The sequence below is a fragment of the Rousettus aegyptiacus genome, unplaced genomic scaffold (assembly GCF_014176215.1).
Source record: "Rousettus aegyptiacus isolate mRouAeg1 unplaced genomic scaffold, mRouAeg1.p scaffold_m13_p_3, whole genome shotgun sequence".
Taxonomy (NCBI): domain Eukaryota; kingdom Metazoa; phylum Chordata; class Mammalia; order Chiroptera; family Pteropodidae; genus Rousettus; species Rousettus aegyptiacus.
Window position 1 is genome coordinate 147,964,997 of NW_023416306.1, and position 22,540 is coordinate 147,987,536.

Below are 22,540 nucleotides of genomic sequence, written 5' to 3' on the forward strand. Positions count from 1 at the left end.
AATTTCTTCTGTGTTACCCTTATTCTCAGGGTCTACTTTTGGCAAAACAGCTTTAGACCTATGTTATCTTTCTTTTTTTTCTTAGCCCCAGTTCATGTCTTTGGGGTTCATTCATTCTGATTGGACTAGCCTATCATATGCCCACTGTGGCTGGGGGGATTTGTTGCTCCTCCTGGACCTGGATGGCACACTCTACCCCTATTTTTAGGGATGCAGCCCCTCCCAAAACATATGGACTGAAAGTGTGGAATGGTTGTTTTCCAAAAGAAATTGGGTATATTTACCAGAAGAAGGGCGGGGGGGGGGAGGGAGGGGCGGGATTAGATGCCGGTCAGACAAAACTAGCAACTTTTTGCTGCAATACCTGAGTAAGGTTTATTAGGTAGACTCGATTTTAATTGTGAGTAAAAAAAAAAAAAAAAGAAAGAAAGAAAATGGTGGTACTTTGGAGAAAGGAGAGGGCCTGAATGAATTCTTTGGGAATAGACTTCTTACTGCTTACTTTCTCCTCTACTTTGGCAATAATTTACTGTTTTTTCCAGAATTGATTTCTCTAGCTTTATGGGCTTCTATCATTCTTGCTGGAGGGAAATGACGTCAAGTAAGTAGGGAGTGTGAAGGAAAATAAGCACAAGGGTCCCGCTTTTCTGCAGCAGGGCTAAATCCTGCTTACCAGACCTGCTGCCAAAGACACATAATACTCATCCCAGTTTTCCTCTCGACTGTAGGAGGTGGAATTTGTTATTCTTACATAACACATGGAATATTTATCAAATTACATACTAGTACCACAGAAGTTTGATTCTCTTTGTTAGTATTGTCTAAAGTTACAACAAATAAAAAGTCTCTATCCTTACTTTCTAAGCTTGCCAATACAAAAGAAAGTAATATTTCCTTTTGGAGCCTGAAGCCTTTTTCTCCCTAGCTCTTATTTAAGGAGAATATGTAATTTAAACATTTGAACAGAAATAGAGGGACTAGCCAAAAAGTTTTCAGTAGTCCAGTTAAATACATAATAGCATGTGTTTAAAGTAAATCTTTGGAAGAAAGATTGGAAAATCATGGGTAAAGTCATATATCATGTACCTCAAAGACATGAAAAGAGACATGAAAGAAAAAAGAAGACATGAAATCCAGAAAAACAGGCCCCATAATGCTGGAGAGAACTAAAGGAAATTCCTAGGATGGTGGTGAAAGAAAGTCCAGGATGAGAGCTGATAGGAGATCTAGAGGTGATCAGTATAGATTGGATCAGGAGGAAGTAAGATCTAGGAAAGAGGTCTCCAAGAAGCAGATTGAACTGAGACATGATATGTTTGAGCATTCTGAGAGTTTCATAGTTTTTTCAGAGAGCTGAGGAATAAACTAGCCTAAAGGAGCTTACGCTGCAGTAGGGGATACACACAAGTGAATAGGCAATTACAGTGTCAAGGTTTGTAAAGTTTAGTGCTCTGTCCCTAGACCACCCATAGTTGGAATGGAGGCTTAGTCTTTAGCTATTTGTGCATTTGTAACTGAACTGGCAAACCAACAGCTTAGGGCTAACTTGACTTAGCTGAGGTGTAGTCCCTGCCACACTCTAGAAAATAAAGCTTTTTTTTTTTTTCTTTTTCAGAGGATGGGCAGGGGAAAACCATTGTTCATTTTTAGTTAAAAGAATTAGCATTTATGTTTTTTTTTTTTTTGGTATGTATGACACTATTATGTTTATAAGAACACCTTGTTTTTAAAATGATTGTGCAGTAGTACAAGGGGAAAACTTTCAGCTGTTAATTTTAGGTACAGAAAGCAACTGCATTTCCTGTATAATAATTTATTTTACCCTCCCAAGATGACTTATACCCCATTGACTTATGCCAATAAAGTAATGTTCTCTCAGTAAAATAATGGGTTGTTTTTTCTTATGGAATTTTTCACTATACAGTTATGTAGTTGGAGATTGATTAAAACCAATTCAAACATTACTGTTTAAAGAATTCTGCCTAATTATAAAACTATTTGGTCTTAAACCTTGCATTTTTCTTTTGTATGCTTTGTCTATAATATAAAATGTAGCCATCTTATGTCACATCAGTATTTCTCTTGTAAAAAATGGAATTGTGTTTATGTCTGATCTGATTTATTACTTGGTCAGTTAATATCTATATAGATAAATAGTGTGAGTATGTTAACTGCAAAGGGAGAAAAAATAATCTAAATGAAGATTATTACTTATTAATACTGACTAAGATTTATTGTAGTTAATAAGTCCTTGTAATATATGGTCATCCAGGACTCTTAAAACATTAGCTAATCCACTCAACAAACAATGATATGTCAGCCACACATCAGGCTCTTTGTTTAGTCCTGGGCAAACAGGACAAGTCAGGACAATCATTCCTGCCCTCTAATAATTCTTAGTTTAAAAGAAGAAATTTGACATATAAACAAATAGCTGTAATAAAATAGAAGGTTAAAAGTGCTATAGATATTTACCAAATGAGTAAAGAGAGGAGGTCATCCTAAGGAAAGTATGTATTCAGAAGACAGACGTGGAGATGTAATGCTGTGGAAATGGCAAACATTTTTTGTGTTCATAGCATAGAGTCAGAGAAAGGACTAGGGAAATGTGAGAGCCATCTCATAGAGCAGGCATGCTATACGCAGATTAATGAGTTCCTGCTAAACTGTGTTTCTCACATTTGTGTGATTACAAGAATCATTTAGAAAGTTAAAACAAATACCAAATTCCTAAATTTCACCCAAGGCTGGGAAAAGCAGAATCCTCAGAGAAGGGCAGAGAGTCTGTTTTTAACAAGTACTTCAGTAGTTTTTATGGCAATCAATTTATTGAGCAAATCCAGTTCATTAGGATATAAGCAAGTCTTGTTTCAAAATTTTTCTAGTCTACTTGAGATTTCAAGCAACTTATCTTGTGTGTGTGTATGCATATGCGTGCATGTGTGTCCACATGTATGTGTATGTATAAATGTTTTGTTCTTAAAACAGTCCAGGCCATCATAAAATTTTGGGAAGCATCCAATGCAGGCTAGAGCTGTGACTCAGACTGCTTATGGTCTAGCTCAGAGATAAACTGTGTGTCCCTTCTCCTTTTTCAAGATCCGTATTCTCTATATTGGTAACAGAGTAGGGGAATAGGAGAATTCGAGGTCTTCAGAGTGGTTGGTGGAGGGCAATGTTCTGAATCTTCTGGTTCTGCCAGATACTGGTGGCTTCCACCAATATGATAGTCTTAGTGTAGGTGACGTTTTTCTTCAAGGCAATGTCCAACTTTGCCAAGACCCCTTCTGTCAGTGAGGACCCCCAGACAAAAGGGTAGCCATGGCTTTCCCCACTGGTCCATGTTAGTGGTCCATTCTTCATAGGGTGGGTGTACTCCTGGGTACCCCTTTTCCACATCCTTCTTTTATTTCATATTTTTGCACTTGGGAGCTTTGGAACTGATAAGGCCCTCTTATGTGCTCTCCAAGGGCCCCAGTCCTTTTCTTACCAGGTAAACAATAAATTGACTCTATGGTACTTCTTTGGGGTTTGGGCTGTGGCCATGGACTAGCCAGAAATCTCCAGTTAGCTACATATGTCTCTATGCTCAGGTCCTTATAGTTTCTGCAGCTCATCAAGCAGCCAACTTGGGACCAAGCCGCCGGTCTCTCCTTCTTGCAGACATCTTCACCTTCCAGTTCATATGACCAAGTCTCTTGAAGTACTTACTTAATGACGCCACCCTCATGAGGCCAGACTTCCAGGTTCTCCCTTGCCTTGCTTTAGTTCTGTCCTTTGGGAGGGTTGGTTGGATGCACCAGCCAGTTTTGTTACTTCTTAGCAAAACTTGGGGGAGATATCTAGACATAATTTTTGGTGCTTTCCCTCAGATTTTGGCATTTAGTGCTTTTTGCTCTCAGTTGTGGTCCTTCATCACTGATTCTGGGACAATAGGAGAAAATGCCACTTAACTTCTTGTTAGGTTATCAGGTAAGTTCAGTAAACATTGCAGTTAGAGGAAAATATAGTGCCTTAAAGTGTAATTTAAATAAGATGTTTCAATGGAATTGTACCTTTGCTAGTTCTGCCAGAATTGAAGTAACAATTTGTTCACTTTAAAGTAAATATATGTATGACTGAATCTTTTTTGAGTGTCAACATCAGTAATTTCTAACATCTTGGTTATACATATGAAAGGACATGGGTTTAGCGTATGTGATGCTGCCAGAAGACCAATCTGGAATGACAGAAGAACTGGAATTCATTGATGTTTCTTAGTTAACTTTCATGTTTTCCAGTTTTATTTGGTACCTCTGGATAAGGGGAGCTTAGACCACTAGGTGGCGCTTTATAATCAGAAAATGTAAGCGCCCTATTGCTACCACTAAGATCAACCTAGCAAAACAATGGCCGGTGAGAACAGCTGGTGGCAGTCCTAAAACATAGGTTTAAAATAAGAGAGAAAGGAATAAATGAAGAGATAAAGATTAAAAGAGAGAAAATAATTAGGAGAGAAAAAAAGAGAAAGGAGAAAGGACAGAGGTATATTGTGAAAGAAGTAGTAAAATGCAATCAATGATTACCTCAGGAGAGTGGTCCCTATGACATTTGTTGCTGGATCATTTTTTGATTATTCATTTATTTGACATGTATTTAATGAGAGTCAGGAAATCTGGCTGAGGATACCATGGTGAGCAAGATGTTTTCCCTACCCTCCGAGAGTTTATAGGTAAAGGGAGCTTGAAATATTTGAACTTGAAATCTTGATCCCTTCTTTGTGGTATATATTAAATAATATGGAAAAGAATACTTTAAAGTTTTAATTTTGTTTGTTTTATGTCTTCTATTTCATTCTACTATCAGAAAAAAGCTATTCTGTATATGTCTTTTATCAAATAGTTACGCAGGAATTCAGAGCATGTGGTTCATTACTTGGCTCTCTGATTAGTGAGGGTGGAGGGGGGTCTTTAAGTGTGTTGAATGGGTGGTAGGATCACATGTGGACCTCAGTAAGCCCTCTCCTGATGAGGGTCTACAGCTTTCCTGGCTCTTTGTAGAATGCAGGCTTCTGACTTTGAAGATTTTCCTGACAGTGCCATACTCCCTCATCAGCTACAGCACACCACTGCCATTATTTACAAGGCCTTCTATGTTTCTCCATAATAATGAATTCTTTCATAGTAGAGTCAGTGTCTAATTTAATATATTTTTGTAATCCCAGTATTTGGTAGGTGTGAGTGTCCAAAAAATTTTGTTTGAAAGAATGAATAAATCTTAGTTATAGTGAACTTGGTATGAGATAGGTTCGTATAGGAATCCTTTCTGAGAGACTTAATTTTTGGATATACCAAAAGCCTTCCTTTGACACATCAGAGTGTGTAGAAAATTGCCTTGAAGTTTAAGATATGGTGCACTTTCAAAGATAACTAAAAGATAAAGCAGTCATAAGATAGAGATGGTTTTATAATGCCAATTCTGTAAGTATAACTCTTAAATTTTAATGTAGATTCTGTTGTTTTGCCCTGGATAAATAGATTAGCTATGGTTTTCTCATTTCTAAAACAACAGGGATTGATGCACCTATTATTTACAGCTTCGGTCTCTAGGGCCTACTTCATCTTACAAAGATTTGCATTTGAACTAAGTCAGGATTAAAAGATGGGAAGAGAGATTTCAATGCAAGTGAATTCTACTATACCAGAGGTTAGCATCAGTAGATCAATATTTATTGAATTCCAGAGGTTTTATATTCAAGAATATATACTAGAAAATAGATGTATCATTATAGCTCTCAAAATACTTGCTATTATATAAAGAACACATTATAAAAAGCCTTCAAATAAGATATGTTTATTAAATAGCTTTATTGAGATATAATTCATATACCATACAATTTACCCTTTTAAAGTATAATTCAGCGTTTTGTTTTTTAGTGTATTCACAGACTTGTGCAACTGTCACCAATATCTAATTCCAAAACCTTTTCATCACTCCACCCAAAAAACTTCATACCTAAGAACAGTCCCTCTGCGTTCCTACCTCCCTCTAGCCCCTAGCAACTGCTATTTTCTGTCTCTATGGATTTGACTATGCTGTAAATGTTATAAAAATGTAATTAAACAATATATGGTCTTAATGACTGGCTTATTTCACTTAGCATAACGTTTTCAAAGTTTATCCATATTGTAGCATGTTATTGGTACTTCATTTCTTTTCATTGCCAAATAATATGCCATTGCGTGGATATACCTCATTTTGTTTATCCATTCATCAGCCGATGGACTTTGGTTTGTTTCCACTTTTGGCTATTATAAATAATGCAGCTATGAGCATCCATCCATGTATAAGTTTTTGTGTGAACATATGTTCTCATTTCTCTTGGTTATATTCCTAGGAGTAGAATTGCCAGGTCATGTGCTAACATTTCGAGGAGCTGCCAGACTATTTTCCAATGTGGCTTCACCATTTTACAATCCCATCAGCAGTGAATGAGGGTTCCAGTTTCTCCATGTCCTTGTCAATACTTGCCTTTGTTTGTTTGTTTGTTTTAATTATAGTCATTCTAGTAGTGAATATGAAGTGGTATCTCACTGTGGTTTTGATTTGCATTTCCCTAATGGCTCATGATGATGAGAATCTTTTCAGGGGCTCATTGACCGTTTGTGTATCTTCTTTAGAGAAAGGTCTATTGAAATTCTTTGCACATTTTAAATTACATTGTCTTTTTATCATTGAGTTGTGAAAGCTCATTATATATTCTGTATGTGTCTTTTATCAAATATTTGATTTTCAAATATTTCTCCCATTCTGTCTTCACTTTCTTGCTTCTTTAAAGCACAAATATATACATATAAATGCAGTATTTACAACATAATGATATAAGGTGGTTTAGATTTATTGCAGCGAGTGTGCTTGGTTGTATTAGGTAGGTTGCCATGAAGGGAATAAACAGTGTAGACAATTGTCTTTTACTGATACTCAAAACTGTTCCTTAAATCAGTATGGAATGTAATTATAGGAAGCCAAAAAAGAGTAAAACAATGTCTTCTAGCATATAACATACCTTCTTCATACTTAATGTTATCTTAGTTACAAAGTAGTAGAGAAATACTAGGGATTGGAATTGTGAGAAAAGAATAACTGTTTCCTTCTTTTGTGGCTCAGGCAAGATATACTCTTAGAGATCTAGCTAAAAATAAAACAAAAACAGGGACCAACTTCTTCCATCAGCAATGACAGTAGTTCTACTTTTGTCATTAGAGAAATGCCCTCACAGTTGATCAACATCACAGGGTTCCAAGCTGTTGTCTTTCTTTGACTTGTAGGTGTAGTGAGAGCAACCCTTTGTGGAGGGGAGGTAGGTGGAGAAAATGGAGTGTGTCTTTGTCGCAGTCTGAGTGGAGATGTTTGCTTTCTAGTAATTGAGCAGGTGGACTGCTTTGATGATCACAAAGTGACACACTACGATGGTTGTGATCGCTTGCCCATCTTTTTGGCCAGTCTTTGTAAGTAGTTTATTTGAGTGCATTCTTAGTCCCTTTACTACATCTTCAGCTTGATCTTCAGTGGTAAGTAGAGAGATTTTTTAAGTCAACTGAGATAAATTAAGAAATGCACATGTCTGGCAAATGATAGTAACGGAGGAGTGACTTTTGCTTCTTTTTTGCATTAAGAGTTTGAAATAGAGTACTAAAAGCCTTCAGAGAAGTATGTTCACCTTCTCAAGATTTTCCCCTGGAATGGCCTACCAAAATCAAGAAGTCTTGACCAAGACTTCAGAGCTGTACTGTGAGAAGATGTGGGTTTTGTAAAGTAGCTTGACATGTGCTATATGCGTTTAAATTTCTTTAAATTTCCATTTTTTTCAAATATGTATAACTATTATAGCTTTTGGAATAACAACACATTTGTCTCTTAAAGATTCTTTAGATTAATGTCTTATGAGTGGCTTAAGTTCTCGTGAGACATTCTATCCTGACTCCTCTCCACACCAGGAAAGACATTTTGAATCTTCTTACTCTTAGTCTTAATCTTCTGCTTTGATCAGAATGAAGAGATGAGTCAGAGGTTACCTGACCCTAATACTTTTGGGGGAAGGTAGAATAATATAATTCTGAATCTGTAACAGGATTAACTATCAGTTTTTTTGCTTTCAGGCTGATGGACAAATTTGTAATCATGAGCATATTACACAATGGTGACATAACTGAGGGTGTAGGCCTATCATTAAGAACATAGCCCCCAAGAGACTTGTGTTCAGTACATAATGTAAAGATATTTTAGGGTGGTTATGAAACTTTTTGCTGTCAAAAAGCAGGGACTTCTCAGTCAGTTTGTGTATATTTTGCTTTGTAGATGATGTTATCCTTGGTTAGAAAACAATTGACTCTTCCATGTCTTACTGGCATCTGCGGTTAAGTATAGCTCAAATGCTATTAAATTGAACTTTCATGTGATACTGTGCTCTCCCAGACTAAGGGGTCAGCACTCTATGAGTCTTGAAGAAATAGTCTCATTTGACAATTTCACTGCCACTTATGATTTTATCTATGTGTGATCAGGTGATGTAGTGACTTATATTGGTTTGAAGGCTATGGAGATAATCGATAAACTTGGGCCTGGAGCCAAGGGAAAGGAGATCTGTCATCGAAGAAAGATAATGATCAAAGAGTAATAATTGCTGTTGTTGGCCAGCTCTGAGTGTGAAACATTTAGGGCAATTGAGCTGCAATTTGAAAAATTAGTTGAATAATAATTATTTGACATGTTTTCTGTGCCTATCACTCTGCTAGGAAATGGGAAGATAGAGCAAATAAGACATAATTCCTGATCTTGGGTTACTTACATTTGGGGGAAGATAGACATACAGGCATATATTTTTCACACATTGGGGTAAGGACCTTTTTCTTCCAAATGCGAAAGCATACACAAAGGGGGATTGCTAAATACATTTGATCACTCCAATAGCTACAATGAAAACTATTCTTTATAAAAGGCAAGAATAAAATAAATGCACAATTCAGAATAGTGATGGGCATCAAGGGGGAGGCAGGAAGATAGGATTCAGGAGGGGACTATGTGTAACTAACTTCATTGGGATGGGGAATATTCTAATTAATAAATTGAGTTATGGATTCATAGATATATATTTTATCATGTTGCATCACCTACATATATATATGTGTGTGTGTACGTATATATTATTTTGTATTTATCAAATATTGTATAATTTTAAAAAATCAAGGATTTCAGTAAACATTTTTCCAACCTTAATTTATTAAAAGCTTTCATTCACTTAGGGTAAGTTGCAGAAGAAGAACTCATTCACTTAGCCAAACTATTTCTCTGTCTACTATCTATTCATCCATCTCTCTATTTTTTACTTTAATTTTTTGAAATACAATAAAAATAATGTAGAAGTCTTTTCACATGACCTGAATGTCCTGTTTTCCTGCCTCTTAAGGTTCCATGCACTCTGTCTAGAACTCAGTTTATAGGTCAAAAGGTTTCTGCCTGGCCTGGCCAGCCAGACATTTAAGTATTCATTACGTGTGTGTGTGTGTGTGTGTGTGTGTGTGTGTGTGTGTGTGTGTTTAATGTTTGTGCATGGCTTAGCTAGGGATTTTGAAATCTTTGTACAGTTTTCCTTATTTGTTGGGCAGTTTTAGAATTGAAGGCCATCAGTAGGGAAAAAAACAAAAAAACAAAAAAAAATACTATTTCCTCTTTCATCTATATCCCATATTATACAAGTGTTCTGAAAATAGCACCAATTTTCTGGGAAAGGTCATGACTGAGACTTCTCACCCTTTACCCTTATTCTCTAATTCATGTTTCCTTCTTATAACACGGTCATGTGCTTGCCCAAGTCTGGCTTATGAACCATGCCGAATATTTGTGCAGTTTTGTTTTTTAAGCCCTACACTGTGCACATGATGCAGTATTTAATTTGGACTGAGCTCTGAGTTTAGTCACACGTGCTTCTTGTGGTGTTTATCTTGGAATCTACAAGTAGGAGGGAAGTATTTTTGCATTTTATACATCTGGACATTGTTCATAGTCCTTCTGTGACTTGGGAATTCTGTGTGGGGCAAAATCCAAAGAACAGTATTAAAAATAACACAGAGTTATAATGGCATCCGAGTAAAAACCCTTGAGAATATCCTTCTAATCCCAGCAGAGTTTGATTTTGATAGTGAACTTTTTTCAGTTGTGTGGTTCACTGTTGGTCTGCTTAGATTGCTGGGATTATAAGGTTACCTGATACCCTCACATGTAGGCTAATAGGCTCCCAGACTTTCTGAAAATCTACAGCAGACTTGGTTTGTTGAGGGAAGATTTTGCCTTGACTTTGCATAGGGTAAGATAGGTAAATTCTGTGTACTGTTGCTGTGCCTCTGTCACTCTTGCTCTGGAAGCATCTTAAGAGAGACTGGTGAGGTCACTTCATTGATCCTGCCTCATTCCATCTCGCTTAGAACTAAAGGTTGACCCTGAGAACACCTGAGGCCCTGTGTCTGGATGGGTGGAGTTGGGGGTTCTAATAACTTTATCTTTCCTCTGATTCTACATGAGAAGTTGTTGTATATGATAGTACCTCCTTCTTTGGGCTAGAGGTCTACTAAATTGGAAAAAGTGGAAAGGGCATACAGAAGCCTTGCTGCTCTTTGAATGAGTTTGCATATGGACCGTATTGCTTTTTTGGCCCCAATCTCGTTTTCTTTCATTCTCACATCTCATCTTTTATGCAGCTGCAGAGAGCAGGCTGGGAAAACAGAATGAAAGCTTCAAACGGATTTGCACTTGAATAAAAGAAAGAGTGATTTCTCTTGTTCAGATGATGGACCAGTTTGAGGAGAAAGTTGTTTGCTTTTTTACTTTCTGAGTAAGGATTGTTTGCTTTTTTCCCCTTCACATATAATAAAGAGGGGGAGAAAAGCTAATAAAGTAGTTGGACCTGATGGTTATAATTCATATAGAATTTTCAAATGTACTCAATAAGTTTCTTCATACAATTATAGAAGAAGTAAATATTGGAGGGCAAAGGTCAAAATTCTGTTGAGGTTTCAGAATCAGTTGACTATAAGGTGGTGCCAGTGCTTGGATAAGACCACTCAATAGGAGTTGTTTTTCTGTGCTGGTTTTTGGCCTTTCCTTCAGGAATATATATATATTTTTTTTTGTAATGTATTTTGCAACTTCCAGTTGAAAAAAATTCATCAAATTTTAAGATTTTAGCGAATAGACACTTCTTGGTCCTATGATGGGAATCACAACATAGCAGAGAATAAGTTGACTTAAGCTGGAGAGAGGTCGATAATAGGAACTCCAAGGGCTGATACTGGGAGATTGCTTGTAATGTTTTAATGACTCCAGAAGGAAATGGTGAAATCTGCTGATGACACCGAATTGTTTTTGCTGATCCAAATAGGGATTTCTGGGAAGCTTCTTCAGAGTATTTGGAATAGTAAAAAATTGGGTAATGCGATGGCAGACATACTGAACTCCAAGTGGAGGCTCATGTGAAGCAGCAGGAATAACGTCAATATCTCGAATTTACAAAGCCTGCCAAGTCCTCTAAGAGAAAGACTGGAGGCCCTGTAAAGGACATAGCTTTGATTCCTCTTGTGAAGAGAAGACTTCAGATAAAGAACATTTTGATATGTAGGAAATGAAAACTACTATGGCAGTAGTTGTAATTATAAAATATAGTGATTGAAAAATATGGGGTCTGAGTTTCTTTTTTAATGCCAGCAGTATTACAACCAAATAAATACTGTTTCCCTTGAAATGGTCATGGAAGATTATTTACTCATTTTATGCATGTTCCTGTTTTGGGGGCAATAGCGCCTAGTATATTCTTTTGATTATTTTCTGTGGTGGCAGGTCTTCATTATTTTTTAGGTTACTCTCTATTCTCTGCTTCTATGAGTTTGACACTTTAGATTCCACATATAAGCGAGATCATGCAATATATATCTTTGTCTGGTTTATTTCACTTAGCATAACATCCTCCAGTTTCACCCATATTGTCATAAATGGTAGGAATTCCTTAAGAATAAGTTCTTGGTTGAATTATTTTACAAACATCACTCATTTATTTAGATATGTAAGTTATAGAGGCTTATTAAAACACTAGTTTCATTATATTATAGACATATCATGTTTATGTGACCTTCTCCTTTTTTTTTTTTAATTGTTAAGTTCTTTGTCCCCAAGTGTACTCTTAGGGAGGAAGCAGGAAGTTGGGTAGTGACTGGAGATTCCTTTAATGCACTGATATTTTCTTGCTAGAGCCTATATCTGTGTTATAAAAAAGACCCTGTGGATTAGTAAATGAGATAGCTACTGTCACAGGAGCTGGGACTGGCCATCTGTATCCATCCAGCCATCCATTTACTTCAAAAGAACGAGTCATAGCCCCTTACCTCAAGATGCTTAGTTTTATTTGCATGGTGGTATATCAGTGTGAAACAAACAGCAGTCAATTGCATCAGTATCAGTGGAGTACGTTAATGGTTTTCAAACATTATTTTTGGAAACTTTGTTTTGGTTAAGTGAGGATGGGATGAGAACGGTGCTAAATGCTTGACTAGTTCAGAGAATAAATTATCTAGAGGGAAAGAAAAGAGTTTGTGTACAGAAGCAGCTAGGTGGACTTCATTTCCCCTTTATTCTTCTGAGATTATTAAAACAAAATTAAAAATTTCCATTTACCAATCCTGTGCTTCCCTATTTTGAAAGTCAGTATTAACACAAAAACCTCCCACATATTTAAATTTATGGCAACATTTTGCCTTCATAGTCATAGTCCTCTATATTTAAACTCTTAAAGGTTTCTAATCTAAGAGCACATGAAAACCCCAAGAATAAAATAAGTCATAAAGTTCCATTGTTCTAAATGAGGGTCAGTCATTGAGTGGGGTCGGGGAACTTGTTAAAATCAAAGTTTTCAAACTCTAGTTCAGACATCAAATCAGAATCTCCAGAACAAGGCCCAGGTATTTTTAATAAGTTCTTCTCTGCATAAAAATAGTACTTTCTAAATATAGCCAAACACAAAAAGCCTAAAGATAGAATGATGTTTGAATGTATTGAAATAAAGCATTATGTAGGGTTGTTTTATGTAGTTCTGATGATAGAAAGTATGATTAATAGTTCGAACCCACCTATAATAATAGAAAGCTTCATTTTATGGTTAACAGATGGGTTCTGGAGCCAGAATATCTGGGTTCAACCATAGTTTGGTCACTTACTGTGTTACCTTGGGCAAAATATTTAATAATTCCTCTGTGCCTCAATTTCCTAATCTGTAAAATGGAGCTAATACTAATGGCACCTGTCTCAAAGGGTTTTTGTGAAGATTGCATGAGATATTGAGTGAAAAGCACTTAAAGCAGTATTTGGCACATAGTAAGCCCTCAGTAAAAAATTGCTGTTACTATTGCTTGTCTCTCTAATGTATAACAATAAGCATTCTCTGGTCTCTGTCGTAATGCTTTTTATGAGTTCAGAAGGCCTACTTAAGAAGACAGTGAAAAGAAAGCAGGAAAAATGCTCAGATATGAGTGAGTGAGTGAGTGAGTGTGTGTGTGTGTATGCATTTACATCTAACTATATTATATAAAAATAAAATGGGAAAAAAGCATACCCTCTTTAAGTGCTTTGGGATAGGATTTAAAGTAACAGATTCTGAACTTGCTGCATTTTGCATTTCTACAGCACTGTGTGATAAAACCAAGAGTGATTATGATCCTAACAGACACAGTAGATGGCGCTTTAGACTTAGTTTTTGAAGAAACCAGTACAGAGAGTTGGAAAAGAAAACTAACGCATATTTGAATGGGCTTTATTTTTTCACCACTAAGACAATTTCATCTCAGAGTACGTGCCTCAGAAATAAGGATTTTTCTGACAGAACTGGATAATAATTTTAGCAAAAATAAATCTCCCAGTTGCTATGTTGCTATGTTTGGGCCAGGTTTGTCACTTGGAAAGTATTAGTTGTGTTTTCAGCCATAAATATATAAGAAAGTTATTTTCTTTCAAAACATTGCCTTATTTATGAGATTTTTCCCCTTCTTTGTCTCTGTATTTAGTATTTCTGCTTCATTTTTTCCTCCCTTTATTATTATTTATTTTATAAAAATGTCATATTTAACAATTCAGTTATAGTCATTCTAATAGGCCTTAAAATATAGGCCCACATTAAAGGGTAATTATCACTATAATGTGCTTTATGTACTTGGTCTTCCTTAATCTTAGTAATAACTCTATGAGGATTATTATTCCCTTTTTTAAAAAAAGATAAATAAACTGTCTCAGAGATGTTTAGTAACTTGCCAAGCTTACATACTTAGTGGTTGAACTACTAGCTGCTTCAAGAATTACATTAATGTATTAAAGTTGTATTTTTTGGAGTACCTCCTGTGTGCCAGGCATGCTAAGCACTGGGCATAGAATAGTGACCAAAACTGACCTGGGCCCTTGTAGATGACTAGATATTTGATAGCGTCTCTTTGAAATCTGTAGGATTGGGAAGTAGGTTATGGAGATGCAAAGGCGTATTTCAGAATCATTGTGGTTGTTGGATAGACCAGGGACTTAACTAAAGAGAAAGAATCACACCTATCTCGAGTGTCTTATTATAATAAAATATTTACTTAGGTGTACTCATTGTAGTCAAGGGGAAAGCAAAACCTCCTTTCTCCAACTCTTGACAGTTAAATCATAAAATAAACAATAAAAAGCAACATGAGCTAAATAGTGTTTAAGATAACAATCAGGAAGAATAGGGAAAATCTGTGTATACTAGAGTGTCAAAATTTCCATTGGTAAATGGTGTTAAAATATCTAAAGCGAGACAGTGTCCCTCAGTAGTGGGAGTCAGTCCAATGTAGATCGTGTACAGTAAGAGCTTGGTAATTTCTGAATGGCTTCACTTGTGCCATTTGGTGAAACCTTTTGGTGTACAACCAGGCTGATGATACCCCATATAGCTAAGAACCCCTTTCATCTTGGAACATTTAACATGTTTATTTAATTTTTCTTCAAAAAATTTCACTATTGTTTTCATATATGATCCTGTGATATAGAAAAGTACGTAATTGCTGAGGAAACGTAGACCAAGAGTTTTAAATTGAGGTCAATGCCTGAGCTTCAATAAGTCCATAGAACCCCTGAAATTGTGTAAAATTTTATGTGTGTATACTTAGGAGCATTACTCTGGGAAGAAAATTCATAGCCTTCATAAGATTCTCAAAATGTTCTATGATCCTTAACAGATAAAGAATTGTTGTAATTAGAACTTTATCCAAAAGGGTCTGCTAGATTCAATCTAATTCAGGATCATGAAAACAGAGAGATTTTCCTTCCCCAATAGGCATCTTGGGGAAGGAGGGCTGGTTTCGTTCCTTTCAGGGACTGCAGTTTTGAGATTCTGAGTGATTTTGGAATTTGGAGGTATGTGTTTAACAATGGAGTTTTGTAACTCTTAGCTCTCAGTAGGGGATCTTGATTTAAATTGAAGGATACCTTTTGGGGAATTTGAAAATACGACTTCTTTCCAATTCGACTTTGTAGTCAGGTGAATGGTTATTTTAAGAAAATGAAATAGAAAGGAGTAGGAAAGGGAAAAAGTTGTTATATCTTCTCAGTGGAATACCTAACTAAAGAAATTAATTCCTAAATATTAAATTTCATAACTGGTTAAAAGAGCTCCTTTAGATCAGACAAAAGTCTTCAGTATAAGTCATTCGATAATACAAATTGATTTTGTACTTTTTTTGAACACATACACTGCTCTCTTGCCTATCACCTGTCTTGTCCTAACCTTTGCACATAAACTCTGCTGAAGAGCAGGTAGTTATAACTTAAACGTACAGTTATATATTTGTGGTAAGTCTTTTACCTGTGGATCTACATAGAAAAATCAAGAAGTAAAATTAGTTTTTTAATTTAGTGTATTTAAGTCCCTTATTTTGATCTAATTTTTTTGGATTAAACAGTGATCTTTTAATACTGCCCCGTCACACATAATAATAGTACCTACCAAATAGGGTATGGAAGGATTAGATTACATAATAAATGTAGTGTTTAGTGCAGTATCTGGAGTGTAGTAAATGCTTCATGTGTTCGTTACTGCTGTCATTATCATCATCATCATCATTATTATCATCAGTAACATATATTAATTTCCATGACTAAATATACAACATAAAGCCTAAATAGTAAAATCGCCCGAAGACAGAGGAATGAGAAGATCAAGTTCATTAGCCTGTTGTTTAGAAGAGCAGATTATTCCAGGGGTTAGGAGAGTTTTCTGCAAGGCATGTTTAGCTTTCCTTCATGGGTTGATAGCAATATGGATAGCTCTTTTGATGTGAGAAAAATACAGTAATGTCATCAAATTTATTGTAAGCTGAGGGTAGGGACTGTATTTTATTTCCTTTTATCGTAAGTCCCCATTTTAGTGTCTGGCCCATGGTTGGCATTCCATTAAATATGCGTCTTTATCTGCCTATGCTGTCTTCTTGGTTTTCATTTAGTTTCAAAAATAGTTTTCGTATTCAGAATTTATGAGAGAGTCATATGAGTAATGTGACTTTTTTAGAATTATTGATTAAAATATAGATTTTTTTGGAATGAGACTGTTTTGTTTGACGCAAATTCCTTGGGAGACAAGAGTTAATCCAACTTAAGAATGTTCAGCCTTAAGACATTTTGTTTTGTAGAAATGTAAATAGTCTTAAAAAATAAAAAACTTTGTCTTCATTTATGTACATATCAGGCAATCACTAATGTTTAACACTTAAGTTACATCATATACTGATGTATATATGATAATGAAATAATCTACCTAAAAAGCAGTATCTTAATAAGATATTTAAGAAACACTCTGCTTTACTCTTTTTTAAGAGAAATTTACATGTCTAGCAAAACATTTACAACTACAGGAAAGATGATATTTTTCAGAAATAAATACAGATTGTGGGGAAGTATGGTCCCTGTGACTAAGTTAGATAAATAGTTGTTCCATCTGTTAAGGAAAAGCTGTCTGTTTTTTGGAGCTGTATTTAGATTAAGTACTAAATTGGACAGATAGAGTTAGTATTCCTATTGCATACTAGAGTCCAGAGGTACATAGGCCCAGAATAATTTGCTGATGTCAATGGGAACATCATAGATAGGACCCTTTTGGAAAATGGTCTCTCATCGGGCTTAGTTGGTTCTTGAATCACTCATGGTTGAGTTCTGATTAGGGGACAGTTTGAACTTCTTAGGTCATAGAAATGTTATCTTCTTATTGTCTAGAAATAGTGAACTCTAGATGTCTTCTAGAACAGAGTAGAAATAGTACAGATCTCTTACAATAGGAATTGGGGTCTGGTGATAAATGCTACTCAGTATATAGTGTTATAGTATTTTTGTTTTGGTGGCAAATTTGCTTATAGTATATTGCAATTGGTAGTCTGTAGTTTGCTGATAGTATATTGCAATTGGTAGTCTGTAGTCTGACATGCTGTCTGTCACTCATTTAGTCTAGAGTTGGGAGAGGTTTGTAATAATATCATTAGGTTGTCAAAGTGCTTTTGATCTTTTTCTTCTAAGGTAGTATGCTGTTGTCAAGTAAAATTTTTCTGAGCATTTTCAAAAGAATAGAAATTGAAAATTAAATTATTTACTAATGAAAGAAGGCAACTACCTCTAGCCTTTATTGTTCTCTTGGTTGAAAAGGCACGGACAGAGATGGGTAAGAATGGTTAAAAGTTTTGAAATTGGTAAGTTGGAACCTGCCCCCTCCTGATCATTTGATTGCAAGAGTCACAAAAGAGTGGACCTTTTTATTAGTGGATGAAGAGTTCAAGTTTATCTGAATTTAGTATATTAAATTATATTTTAACCATAGTAGCATGTTTTTAATACTTATGTTAATCATAATTGACCTTTTTCCTGTTGTTTTGTGAGGTGACCTCATGTGGCTGCAAAGTCGTTTACAGTTAACTCTGAAGGTAGCTCATTCTCCTAAGGGCACCTTCTCTAGCATAGTGTTTATTTGCAAAATAAACCACATTTTCCCTTGTCTTTTTAAAATGATGGAGCCATTTTCTAACATATGGAAACATTTCTGCACCTCATGTTCTTTCTAGCATATAACTCCATGTGACTTACAAATGTTGGTAAAAGCAATAGATATTTCCAAATGCTATTAGAATGGTCATTCTAATATAATGGTAATAGAAAAAAGTTCATTGGGATAAATGAAGACTAGAATGAGTTATGTATTAGTTACTCTTTCCAGGGTTTTAATTCCAGTATTTCTTTAATTTGTATTGCTACTGTAATATCAGTGTCATCACAAAAGATACAACAGTCATCCCCTCAGGTAACCAAAGTTGCCCAGACCAAAGGTAGAAAATTCCCTCAGCTTCATTATAGAGAAAATCGTAACTGGAAGTTAAAAAATTTGTCTAAACTTTTGAAAGTATTTTAAAGTATCATTGTCAATAACAAAGTACATAGTAGTGTGAGATTTTAAGCAGATAAAATCTGTGCATAGATGAATGAATGAAGTGTTTTTGCAATAATAAATGATCAGCTGTACAGGGAGAAGTAATATTAAACCATGTCATAATTAATCAATAAGATGTGCATCCTGTGGTCTAAACTTGTTCTTAAATGACCTCTTGAAGTCTTTCGAAAAAGGATAGATAGTATAGCTGCTGTTTTCAAGGGAAAAAAACATGACATCACAACCATATATTAAAAATAATGAGGTGAAGTAAAGGTGTCCTCTGAAAAATTGGTGAGGAGGAGGAGGAGGAGGGGAATAGGAGGAAGAAGAAAAGAAGCTCTTTAAGAAATAGAAATAGCCGAAGATGTTAAGGTATCTAATATTGTCAGGAACACTGCATACATAGTGAGATTTTTGGCATAGTGCAACTTCAGAGCTTTCTGAGAATTCTAAATGCAAAAATTGTTTTTTTCAACACAGTTCTGTTTTGGAATGAGATGTTTTAGGGCATCTTGAACTGAATGCCTGTAATTACATCAGCTGTTTTGTGAGACTTCATCAATTCAACATATATTTTAGTTCTGTCTCCTCTAAGATAATATGCTAAGCATGCAGAAAAAGCAAGCTGATTAAGATATTATTTCTGCCCTTGGAGAACTTATTATCTAATAAGGGAGAGAGCATAAATATACAAACATCTATAGAACAAAGCAAAACAAACCATCTGAGAGGACTCTATAGACAAGACAGATCCCATTCTTTTGTCAAGATGAATGCTTCATGAAGGAGGGGCATATGAACTGGATGTTATACTATGTTTAGAATTTCGACAGATTAAGATGGCATTGGGGTAAGAGTTAGGCTTTTTGCAAAGAAAAAAGAATGAGCAAAAATGGAGCAGAGGTGGATGTGGACATATTGGAACAGGGAGTAGCTGAAGTAGGGTGAAGTATAGATTTTATGGAAGAGAGTATTGGGAGATGAAATGGGAAGTAAAGCTTGGACAGGACATGGAAGGTTTTGAAAGTGAACTGGAAAATTTTAAACTTTATTCTCTAGACAGTGGGGAATGAAGGCTTTTTAGCAGTGGCAGGATAGAAGCTCATAGAAAGATTAATAGAGCAGGGAGAAGTTAGAATTAAGAATCAAAATTAAGTTTCTGGCCATGCTACCCTGAACAAGCCTGACCCCATCTGATCTTGGAAGCTAAGCAGGGTTGGGCCCGTTTGGTACTTGGATGGGAGACCACCTAGGAAGACCAGGTGCTGTAGGCATAAAAAATAAAAAAAATAAAAAAGTAAGAGTTTGTAAGCTGACAAGATCCTTGCAATCTGTGAGGTCAACCAAAGGTTGCCTTGCCTTAAAAAAAAAAAAGAATCAAAATTAAGAGGCCATTGCTGAGGCTCAGGTGAAAAATAATAAAGGTCTGACATAAGGTATGGAAGTGGAAAAGAAAATAGAAACATTTGGTAGGCAGAATTAGCAGAACTGAGACGTAATTGTATGTGGAAAGAAAAAGAAGAGAGAAAATTCAAGAAAGATTTGTATCCATATAACTAGGGCGGTGGTGGGCTATTCACAGAAAGAGGCATATTAGGAAGGGGAGCTGGTTTGGGAAATTAAGATTAGTTAAATGTTGGAGATGTATGTGTGGGGGTATGTAAGGATGGTAAGGAAGAGAAAAGAACAGAGACGAGAAGATTGAAAATGAAACCTTAGGAAATACATACCTTTTGCAGTTTGAAGCGAGGAAAAGAAGTTAGCAAGAGTCATCAAAGAGGGCAGAAAGAAACCAGGACACTGCTCCAGTTCCGTCTTAGGCTCTGTGACCCTGTTTCAGTGCAACCGCTGTAATTTCTCCTGTCCCTGCAGTCTCTGCTGTACTGCCCCAAAGATTTTTCACTGTGCAGTGAGTGGCCCTTCTGCCAAAGAACCCCCAGAATTTCTGGGAAATTGGTTATAGCAGCCCTCTAACGTGAGTTAATCATTCCTTTGCTCTTTCTATTTAAACATCATAGAAGCTGTTATGAATGATAACCCAGCAGGATGACATGAGAAATTAGAGGCTTACAGTGTCAGTGCCAAGATTACATACTGTCCTGAGCTCACTCAATAGGTGAGATTCCTGCTAATTTCATCTATTGAGTGAAGGGTCCCATCTACAATATGCTAATTTCCTACTCAGGACAGACTCATGAGAGCCTATTGCTTCTTTCTCTGTATCTTAGGAGTGAAGGGAATGACAGTAGGTATTTTATAGGTGTAGATTCTGGCTGTCATGTTTGCTGTCTAGATCAATGTGTGACTTGGAAACCAAGAGGTAAAAGAATTTTAGTGACAGTTTGGTCAGTAGTATCATGCTCCAGAGGAGGAAATAAATGGGGATTAAGAAAAGACCATTAGGTTTGGTAGTTTTGAGGTCATAGACGATCTTTGAGAAGGTAGTTTTAGTACATTGATGTGGGTGGAAGAATCCAGGAAGTTAAAGAATTCTAAAAAAAATACATTATAAAGAATGAACTTAACTGTTGTAAACTACTCTTTCGAGATTTTGAGAGATGAATGAGAGTAGAGAAATGAAATGTTAGCTATGGGAGTACTAGGGTGAAAGGAAAGCCTCCACCCCCCCCTTTTTTTTTATAAAATGGGAAAATGAACATTCGTAGGCAGAAATAATGAAGATTTTGGAGAAGGAGGGAGAGAAGAAAGGTTCTGGAGAGTAGTGGGTTGATTACTGACTGATAGATCTTGGAGGAGTCTGGAGAGGAGATCAAGTGTATAGGCTGAGGTATTGACATTGGGAGGGAATACTTACAAGTCAGAGGAGAAAGAGGATAAAGATGGGTGAAGGTACAGGGGAGCTTCCTGGTAGAGGACAGATACTATGGGAGGAGATAGCACATGGCCTTGGACATCTTTTTAAGGAAGGGGAGGCCATTTTCTAGGAATGAGGAGAAAGTTGAGAGGAGAAAAGTGCAGATGTGGAGCAGTTGCAATGAGAGACAAGAAAAATGAGGTAAGTTGTTGAGTTTCAGTGAGGACACAGTTAAGCATAGATAGTTAATTTTAATTTTTGCCTTTCTTTAGTAAAATTCATGTTTTTTTTTTTGTTTTTGTTTTTTTTTTTTTTTTTTAAGTAAAATGACAGAAGAAAATTCTATGAAAGTCTGCACTCAGAATTGGGAAGAATTCTGTTGTCAGCTAATTCATGCTGATGCACATGTCTTGAATCCAGAAATATGAATGATGATGGTACTGTTACTGCTTATGGCTGGATCATGAAAAAAGCAATATATGCTTCAGACTTGATGGTACTTTCAAGTGTTATAAGAAAACAGAATCTCTCCAGAGACATGTTCTAGGAATGTAGCTTGGGATTTCGCCAAGCGTATTTCTTCTGTCACTCAGTGGCATGGTTTTGTATGACACAGTGTCTGACTCCTCTCATTTCTGATTTCCTCTTGTTTCATATTTCATATGAAATATATTCTCTAGGTTTGGAAGTACACCAAATCAAGAAAAAGCCTAATGTGTAAAAGATGTTCGACTCAAGCCAGGAAGACTTTTAATTTTCAGAATTTGTGACAATAAAAATGAAATATTACATATTAAATATTTTACACAATGAATTTAATGTCTCATTTTTTCTGAACTGAATGTTTCAGAAAAGTGAGACATTAAATTCAGTGTGGCTAGCATTAATTGTATTTAATGAACTTGACGAACATCTATAGAACAAAGCAGAATTGAACTGTCTGAGAGGACTCTGTAGGTAAGGCAGATCCCATCCTTTTTTGTCAAAGTGAACGCTCCTTTAAGGAGGGGCATGTGAAGTAGACAGTGTAGTACATGTAAAATTTGGGCAGGTTAAGACAAGGTGTGGGTAAGAGTTAAGCTTTTGGTAAAGAAAATAGCATGAGCAAGGATGGAGCAGAGGTGGAGTTGGGGGATGTTTTTAGGAACCTTCTTTAGTTCTTTTTCTGAAAATAAAGACTTTAGGTAGCTGTTTGATACTATGGAAGACATAGTCCAGATAACATAACA

General features: G+C 35.9%; 1 protein-coding gene and 1 pseudogene across 7 annotated transcripts in view; both read left to right on the forward strand.

Moving 5' to 3' along the window:
* RAD51B (RAD51 paralog B) overlaps positions 1-22,540 on the forward strand; it is a 556,279-nt gene that overhangs the window by 53,102 nt on the left and 480,637 nt on the right. The gene's annotated exons all lie outside the window — the stretch shown is intronic.
* LOC118601517 lies at positions 19,652-19,770 on the forward strand (annotated as a pseudogene).